This window comes from Diadema antillarum, unplaced genomic scaffold (assembly GCF_040938485.1).
Source record: "Diadema antillarum isolate AM-2024a unplaced genomic scaffold, OU_Dant_1.0 seq00000871_RagTag, whole genome shotgun sequence".
Lineage (NCBI taxonomy): Eukaryota > Metazoa > Echinodermata > Echinoidea > Diadematoida > Diadematidae > Diadema > Diadema antillarum.
Genome location: NW_027271737.1, coordinates 619,077 through 628,863, shown reverse-complemented (window position 1 = coordinate 628,863; position 9,787 = coordinate 619,077). Strand labels below are relative to the sequence as shown.

Genomic DNA, 9,787 nt, shown 5'->3' with positions numbered 1-9,787 from the left:
TTTTGGCAATCTGTGCAGTGTATGATACGAGATTTCTCACTGACATTACACAACTTTGTATACATTTTAATCTGATCATGCTCGAGTCGTGATTTCAGTGCAGCTATGGAGCTGTTCTGATCTTCCGTGGTAAGTAAGCCATTTCTCATAATCTATAACTGTAGTTGTATGATCACATATTACATGGCACACTAGGTTATCTAATGGATCAATGCTTAACCAGAATAACCCAGAAGATATCTCTCAGTTTATCATTCCAACCTTGACAGCTGAATGTGGGATATTACTGATATATGAAATCACTGTCCTTCATTGGTGTTCAAAATGTATTGATAACTTATGATCGTAGAGTGGTGCCTTGAGAATTAGATATTGCAGTGTTTCAGTGTTAGCATAGTTGTGTTGAGGGAAAAACCTGTCAGGCCTTGACAATCGTTAGATGCAGTAGCAATAACATGCAATATGTGCTTGTGTAAAAATTTATCTAATATTGTAAGAAATGTTTATTGAAATTGTGCAGACAGGGTGTTTTCTTTTAATAGTTTAAAGTTATTAGGATGAACAGATCAGTAAAGATGGAGGAATGGTCAGAACTTATGACAGCATTGGGACATCACCTAATGGTGATACATAACCAGTTGTGTGTGCACTGTAATGCAGGTATTGCATGAGGGCGCCAAACAAGAAGGTTGCAGAGCAGAGTTATTCCCATTCCCTTGCAGGGTGCTATAACAAACCTGCTTGCCCTGTTGTCTGGCCAAACTGTTACCCACTGTCAGTCAGGTGATGTAAATGGGTATTTATCTGTTTAGGTATCTATGGGCCCTTGCCCTATACCAAGCAGGCAAGTGGAAGAAATGTTTTTTTTTGTTGTTTTGTTTTTGTTTTTAATGCCCCATCCAGGATTTAGATGTTCTGTTACATTCATTCACAAGATGAAACAGACCAGCCTTATGCAATTACTGATACAATAGTGATGCGTTCTGAGTGCACGAAAGCCAAGTTATGTGTAATTTTTATGTTTCATATCTGGTGTGAATGCTTGTTTTACAATGAGACTATGGTAAACTCCAAAGTCTGCATGTCATAACCCTCTCTCTCTCTCTCTTCTGTATATTCACCTGGTGTTTAGATTGTAATCATATCTTCTCTTTTCCACATATGCCTTCTGTAAGAACAATTTCTCCTATCCCCCAGCAAAGATAAGCAGAATTTATTGAGGAAAAAGCAAGTAGATTGATAATGATGATGACACATCCATAGTGATAATGTAGTAAACCACAGTTTTGTGGTAGGCAGCATTAGATAATAGATTTTCTGTTTATTTATTTTTTTTTTTTATTGGGTAAACTTCCTACAGGAAATTAAGGTAGTTTAAGTGTACATATGCTTTGTGAGATTGGCTGTGCCTTGGTACCATTTCTTGGGATTGTGTTGCGTTTGCAGAGGGATTAAAAAGCTGTTGGTATTCCTGGGCCAGGGATGTCTTTTATGTACACAGACCAGGGATTGTATTGTTTTGAATTGAATAGCCACCCTGAATGTAATCAACTCTGTACATTGTGAGGATTAACCTTGGAGAATGAACATTTATCTGTGGAGTCTTTTGTTTAAATTTGTGGAGTGTTAGTTTTGTTTATTGTTGTTATTGTCTTCTTCTTTTTTATAGAAAGGAGGAGGCTTGGAGTTGGAGTTCAATAAGGGCAGACATATACAACATGTATGCAGATCTCATTCTGGATGTATCTACTCAGTGTTGTGTAAGACAATGGAAGATTCTGCTGAAATAAAGCCACCAAGGCTTGTTGTATATACACAAGCTGAAATCTCCCAGATTCTTTTGGTATGTGTGTGGAAGTTATGAATTGAGTAAAGGAAAAAAATCAATATCACTACATGTTTTCAAATATTTTTGGCACAGAGAAAATTTGCCCATCGAGGACATGCAAAAACATACACAAAGAACAGATCTGAAGATTTGTGTTTCTCAAGAGAAAAGTGAAAATTTGTGACTTTTGTGTACAAATGGAATGGAGAACTGTTTAACATGTTACACAGAGTTGCCAATATGTCTTGCTCTTTAAACTTTTTTTTTTGTGCATATGTGTTTGTGTATTTTCTCCCACATGTTCACTTATCTATTTTTCTGATGTCACACAGTCCCCAATTTGTCTTAATCTATAAACTTTATCAGTTTATACTTTTTTCTGTGCCTGATTGTTTTCTCAAAATTTTCACCGATCTACATTTTCACTTCTTTGGTTGTATTTTGTTTTTATTCAAAGCAACATAATATCATGGTGGAGTTTTTCCTTCAGGAGGTAAGGGATAGTCACAATGACAAAGGAGGAGGCTTTTCATACTGTTGCGTTTCAAACAAGAGTCAATGAATCAATCACACCAACATGAAATCATTTCATTTACGGAGAGAACATTTATTGGCGTCTTGACTTCAGAAGCACCAAATTCAGACTGACTCCCAAACATGAGTTTTAGCTTGGCATCATTCCCAGCCAAGTATACAAACAATTAACCAGTTGGCTACTTCCATCATAGAAGCTTGGGATTAAATGAGAAACTAAAACAGGTACAATCGGGCAATAGGGTGGTAATTGGAGGGAGGCATGGCTACAACAATAGGACAAAGAGACATAAAGTTGAGACTACTACAAAGGGGTGACATCGAATGTCTAGCTACTAGGGGAGGTCAGTATATATAGTAGATGAGAAAAGGGCTACAATTACTGCTTTATTCTATGGGCACCAACACTAAGCTTATATACCTGTGTGTCTTGGTTCAATTAACACATAGGGGCTAACTAAGCTCTCCAGTTTATGACTTTAGGACAAAGGGTATTCAATCTGTACGAGATATATGTGTGGGAGAATACTGATAAGAATTAGGACATTGACCCTGACTATGAAGTGTAACCAGTATACAGGACAAGTTACTGACCTTTAATACTTTAGCAGCCCCGGCAGTATATCGTGTTGATATCACTGTATTCAATTCATGGGCAATACTGCATGTGATTGTTATATGTGTATACAGTGCTGAATTTATTGCTTGCTTTATCATGACTGGAAGGAACCTAGATGCATTATCAGTGGAATTTCCGAGGTACTGATTACTTTTTCATATATAAATCACAATCAGAGGGAAATCAGACATGAAAGTCAAAACTTTTTTTCGAATGTTCATGGGCAATAGAATGATGAATATGATATTCCAAGTTTTTCTTATGAAGAAGAAAGAAGGCCCTATTTTAGTTTTATTTTGCCACTGTACCTTACTGTTTATATTATGTCAGCCTTTTTTTTTTTGCAAAAATATACACCAAACAAATGTGAATGGAATCTCTTACTAGTATTGTATATAAAAAGCACAACTTCCCATCTCCCCATAACACAATCTCATACCCCACTCATAGACATACCCCCATTTGTTACATATAAACATTTCTTGGTACTTCTCAGTAACCTTAAAAATCTTCAACACTGGAATACTATAGGGGTCCTAATCCAAAATTCATACTCATTCCCTTCATATATACTTTTCACTTTTCAAAATCATTTGACATTATACTCCACCACTCTCTTTTTTTCTTTTGTCTTCTTCAGCCGGATGTCGCTGTAAAAGTAAATGTAAACATAAACGTAAACACGGCATATATTCTATGATGTAATTCTGGCAGCATATTGCTCTTTTAATTTGGTCCTTTCAATCATTCCCTGCTAATACCCACTTCAGAACAGCTTATATTATAAAGATAAAATAAATACGTGTGCAGCATTAGACCTGCTGAAGGTTGAAGGAGAGCAATTTTTATGCCTCCGCCACGAAGTGGTGCCGGAGGCATTATGTTTTCGGGTTGTCCGTCCGTCCGTCCGTCCGTCCTTCCGTCCGTCCGTCCGTCCTTCCGTCTGTCCATCCTTCCGTCCGTCCGTAATGAATTTTGTGGACAAGGTAACTATCAAAACCTGTTGAGGTATCCTAATGAAACTTGGCATGTATGTGTATTAGGGGGTGAAGTTGTGCCTATCAACTTTTGGGTGCACATGCTCAAGGTCAAAGGTCAAAAGGTCAAGGTCAAATACATAAAATTTCACTATTTCCACCATATCTATTGAATGCCTGAAGATATTTTCTTGAAACTTAGTGTACACATGTATTACCCAATTAAAATTCTCTGGTGAAAGTTTGGGTCATGAGGTCAAAGGTCAAAGGTCAAAAGGTCAAGGAAAAATATTAAAACTTCTTTTTTTTCTCCGTACCTTGGAAAATTGTTCAAGGTATCTTCATGGAACATAGTATATACATGTACTGACTGGAATTGATTATCTAGAGAATGTAGGGTTCATGGGGTCAAAGGTCAGGGGTCAAAGGTCAAGTGCAACACTTCAAAATTTTACTATTTCCCTCATATTTATGTAATGCCAGCAGGGTTATTTTTTTTTTTTAACACTTGGTGTATGCATGTGTAACCTAATAGAAATTCTCTGGAAAGTTTTTTTTTTTCTTCTTTCTTTGCCTCAAAGGTCAAAAGGTCAAAAACCAAGTGAAAGTGCTGAACTAACTTTTTCCTCCATATCTCGGAAGTGGCTCAAGTTATCTTGAAACTTAGTACATATTATGCATGTTCTACCTGAAAGTGATTATCTTATGAATTTTAGGGTCAAGGGCCAGATGAAAATGGTAACAATTTACTATTCAATTCAGAAATTCACACCAATTTTCCACACCTGTACCTTGAAAATTACTCAATGCCTAAATGTATGAATGGGTCAAAGTCAAGTTAAAGTCCTTAAATCCCTAGATTACTGTACATGCTCTCCTATTCATCCAATTAAACCTAGGTCAAGGAAGGTGAACATTCAACACATTTGTGACAAATTTGTTATTTCAATATTTTGCCAATTTTGTGAAAATGTAATCACACATTGTCCACATGTACTATCTAGACCTATTGGGAAAATCATGCATTATGGCGGAGGCATACCAGTCGCCAAAGCGACATTTCTAGTTCACATTATAATGAACTTTTCTCAATGTTGTCAATTCCACCAGAATTTTTTACCGGTAATCACGGGCGATCACGACTGACCGTGAAATATGTATGCATACACAACGCACAGAAATATCCGTCTGTCCAGAGGAGGGTTTTGTTTTTATGCCTCCGCCACGAAGTGGTGCCTGAGGCTTTATGTTTTCGGGTTGTCCGTCCATCCTTCCGTCCGTCCTTCCGTCCGTCCGTAATGAATTTTGTGGACAGCGCAACTAAAAAACCTTTTGAGGTATCCTAATGAAACTTGGCATGTATGTGTATTGGGGGTGAAGTTGTGCCTATCAACTTTTGGGTGCACATGTTCAAGTTCAAAGGTCAAAAGGTCAAGGTCAAATGCTTAGAATTTCACTATTTCCCCCATATCTATGTAGTTCCTGAAGATATTTTCTTGAAACTTAGTGTATACATGTATTACCTAATTAAGATTCTCTGGTGAAAGTATGGGTCATGAGGTCAAAGGTCAAAAGGTCAAGTAAAAATGTTAAAATTTCACTTTTTTTCTCCCTATCTTGGAAATTGTTCAAGGTATCTTCATGGAACATAGTATATATGCATGTACTGACTGGCAGTGATTATCTAGGGGATTTGGGGTTCATGGGGTCAAAGGTCAGGGGGTCGAAGGTCAAGGGCAACACTTCAAAATGTTACTATTTCCCTCATATATATGCATTGCCTGCAGGATTATTTTTTTTTAAACTTGGTGTATGCATGTATAACCCAATAGAGATTCTCTAGGTCAAAGGTCAAAAGGTCAAAGATCAAGTGAAAGTGCTGAACTTACTTCTTACTCCATATCTCGGAAGTGGCTCAAGTTATCTTGAAACTTAGTACATATTTATGCAAGTTCTGCCTGGCAGTGATTCTCTTATGAATTTTAGGGTCAAAGGCCAGATGAAAATGGTAACAATTTACTATTCAATACAGAAATTGCACTTTTTCTTCATACCTTGAAAATGACTCGATGCACAAACTTATGAAAGGGTCAAAGTAAAGTTAAAGTCCTCAAATCCCCGAACACATGCTCTCCTATTCAACCAATTAAACCTGGGTCAAGGAAGGTGAACGTTCAACATATTTGTGACAAACATGTCATTTTAATGTTATGTCATTTTGTGAAAATGTAATCACACATTGTCCACATTTACTATAGACCTATTAGGAGAATCATGCATTATGGCGAAGGCATACCAGACGCCATAGCGACATTTCTAGTTGGTTGTTTGTTTGTTTGTTTGTTTTGATTTTTTTTTAACACATTTATGACGAGATTCCGTGAAGGTAGCCGCTGAACATATCCCCATACAACGACCCGTGCCAGATACAGATCTTTCTGTCGAACACACACACACATACGCGCACACACATACACACACACACACACACACACACACACACACACACACACACACACCCATATCAGAGGTTTCAAGATGTCGGCGCAACTCGATTTATTACTGTACTGTATTTCCCAGGGACGTCAGAGGACACGGGATGGTCACTTCTGTTAGCTCCACGCTTGCTAGCCAGTGGTCAGAAAAACTGACCCTTCAAACTGGCTGGAACCGGAGTGAGAAATTCGGTTTATGCAATAACTGCACCTACTGAGCATGCGCAGAACTATAGTTCACCCCACCCCCCCTAGCCTTCAATGTCGCCGTACACGTTTTGTGCGGCGTGCATGCGCTGCCGGGTACGGTCGGTCGGCTGCTGCTGTTAAATTCTGTGTGCTTCGACGCGACGCGGCGATCAGCGAGGCGACGGCTGGACATGTTGTACAGTGGCTATACGTCGGCGCGCTGTGTGTGGACTCGACCTGATGTTCTTGAGACATGCTGAGACGTCTGGTAGTCATGTATTTTTAGAGGACAACGGTTGGGACGTTGATTCCTTGTTTACATCTTTGATTACCTGTTTCGTCCCATGTATGTGCTACATACTTTCGTAGCTTGTTGTCTCAAGACTCAAGGATAGAGCTCCACACAGAAATCCGTCGAGCTCAGCCCACTCAGACTCAGCTAGCTCCGCTCGTCGACGCCATTTTCGCACGCCGCATAGAACAGTGTGCACGTGTGTGATGTGTGTATACGACTGCGTCTGGTCGAAAAGGCGACTGTTACCTGAATCTGAGAAGCTCGATTGCTGTGAGGTGTTGAACTTAAAATTGTCTTTCCGACAAAGACCGTGACTTCGAAATGGTGAGAAAATAAGTCCTAATCAACTGCTTTTGCTGAAACCAATATTTTCTTCTTGAATTGTGAAAGGGTGAAACAGTTTGTAGCTGCATGCATGCTACTCCACCAGTTCCCAGTTGTCCACTGGGAACTTCCTAACACTCAGTTAACACATTTCTCTGTCATCTGATCATGTCTATCTGAAAATGGAACCTAACGTTAGTTTCAAATCATCGACGTACGGTATGTTTACATTCTTCAAGATTCAGACCGTGTGGGGAAAATAGAGTCCAAAGAAAGCAGTTACTCTGTCCACATTGACATCTGTCAGAATACTCCATAAAAATACTAGAAATCTAGACCTATCAATGAATTGGTCTACCATCATGACCATCGTACCGGTACCAAGAGTTCTCACTTTGGCGCTAGTTAACCGCAGCAGCTACCCCATACGGACAAATACGTACCGTAAAGGGTTACTATCATCAGCTTATGAATGTATTTTCCTGCTTGATACATACATTTAAAAATAGAAATGTTAAATGTAATCAATTGGAAGAACTGCCTGGACTTTTGATTCAATGAAGAACCTGCCTTCAACTGTCTTGCTAGGAGTTGCCTTCGTATGACACGGTATGATAGTGTATTTCTTTCTTTTGCTCTCTATTATGATTCAGATGTGATGTGAGGAGCTAGGAGTGGTTGGGGCTGTGATAAGGTGTGGAATCTTAAAGTGATACCAACTTGTTTGCCCAAAGTGTGAGATCTACATCACCGCCATGATTGTGTCCAGAGTTCCAGGTCGACTTTTCCCTAGTCGATTTGTTCAGGTGAGTGTAAAGAGAATTAAATCAAGCGCATGGTGAAATGTTGACGAATTTGTATTTCTAAAAATAGAAACTATATCCTATACCCACGATTGTATGTGGAATTTCTTCTGAGGTAGTGAGGCATTTGTTCACACGCATGGAATTGTTTTTATTTACAGACCCCATGATGATCAGTAATCACAGCAAAATTCAGCCGAAACCTATTAGTATGAAGAGTTATTACAGAGATACAGTTCTTGGCAGGTATGACAAGCTTTGATAACCATGTCAGATCATTTGAGATGTTTGTATTGTCAGGGCTAGACAAAAATTACACCAAATCTTAAAGCATCTTTGCATTCGATAATACTCTAACTTTGTTCTTTTATTTACAGTTGTTGTATATGATATAGTCATAATAGTGTCCTTAAAGAAAAATGCTCAACATTTCATATGATCACTTGTTTAAGACTTTAATAGTGGTATGCTAGAAGAGAAAAAATAGACAACAATGTAAAAGCAATGCAGGGCGTTATATCTTCCTTTGCTCAAGTTCATGGCTTGCTGTGACAAAGTGTGCAAAAAAAAAAAAAAAAAACCCAAAAAATGAATACCAGTACTAATATCATTGTTACCTTTAAAATAAATCGTTGCCTACAAAGAAGTCTTCCTAGGATCTGTCTCATGTAGCTGTCATAAGTATCATCTGTTGCAATTGGTTTTCCATCATGTTTCTGTTTGTCACAGATGAGCAATAGTGTGCGGTCACATGACAGCCCACCGGCCCCACGATCAGCCCTCTTCATCCTCTGCATGGGAATGGGGCTATCTCTCTTCAGTGCACACAGACTCCATACAACATGCTCCATGAGGCACTTAAAGGGGAAATAATATCGACAAGCTCTGAAAGCAAAATTGTCATTTTCCAGAGAGTAGCTAGCTTGGTGAACTTGGATGCAATGGACTGTTTCAAACACCGGCAGTGATTCTCCTCATACACCCGCTCCAGAGTGCTACAATATGCATTAAGTGCATGTGACAGTGCATGTGAGTTCACTTCACAGCAATGCTGTGCCCTCATGCCATGGATGAAGACCAGAGAGACTTTTCTGCAAAGAGGAGAGGAGAAAATCATCATGGAATCTGACATAGACTGGCCCATTTGTGTTCTCTGTCTCACTGCACACACGTGCCTTCGTGATCAAGCTTGGCTCCGTTTTCATCATTATAGAGGACAGAATGATCTTGGTTTCTTGTATGTGGATTGCCAATTTGAGGAAGGATGAAGGATGACTATCAATGTTTGAGGAGATTTCCTGGGAAGATTGCAATGATGTCGGCCACACCAGACTATGCAGGGCATATGAACAGTGGTCCCCAATATTTTTATTTTTGGCAGTGTGATTTTTTAGAATATTCACAAACATGCACTTCAAAATTGACTTTGTGAATCCCTCTGTCATTAATTGGGTGATGTTTCTCTTCTTTCTTTCTTTTTTTTTTTGGGGGGGGGGGCATTTTCCCCACAATATGATTTTGTGTAAAATACTGTTAAAATAAAATAGAATGAAAGCAGTCTTGTATCAGCTGTACCGATGAGTGTTTGCCTTATATGCAATTTATGACAAGTAAATGGTTTCTTGATTTACATTTGCAATTACTTGGCCCTCTCTTTTTGAGGAGAAAATAAACGTGTAAAAATGTATTCCAACATTTGTGATCTACGTACAATGTACACAAT

The 9,787-nt window shown here is 38.7% G+C and overlaps 1 long non-coding RNA gene across 1 annotated transcript; it reads left to right on the top strand.

The window, feature by feature from the left end:
• Window positions 1–6,892: 6,892 nt before the first annotated feature.
• On the top strand, window positions 6,893–9,509 carry LOC139740654 (uncharacterized). The gene is made up of 3 exons (XR_011711578.1): window positions 6,893–7,261; window positions 7,915–8,067; window positions 8,794–9,509. It is a non-coding gene; the product is annotated as an uncharacterized lncRNA (long non-coding RNA).
• Window positions 9,510–9,787: the final 278 nt, after the last annotated feature.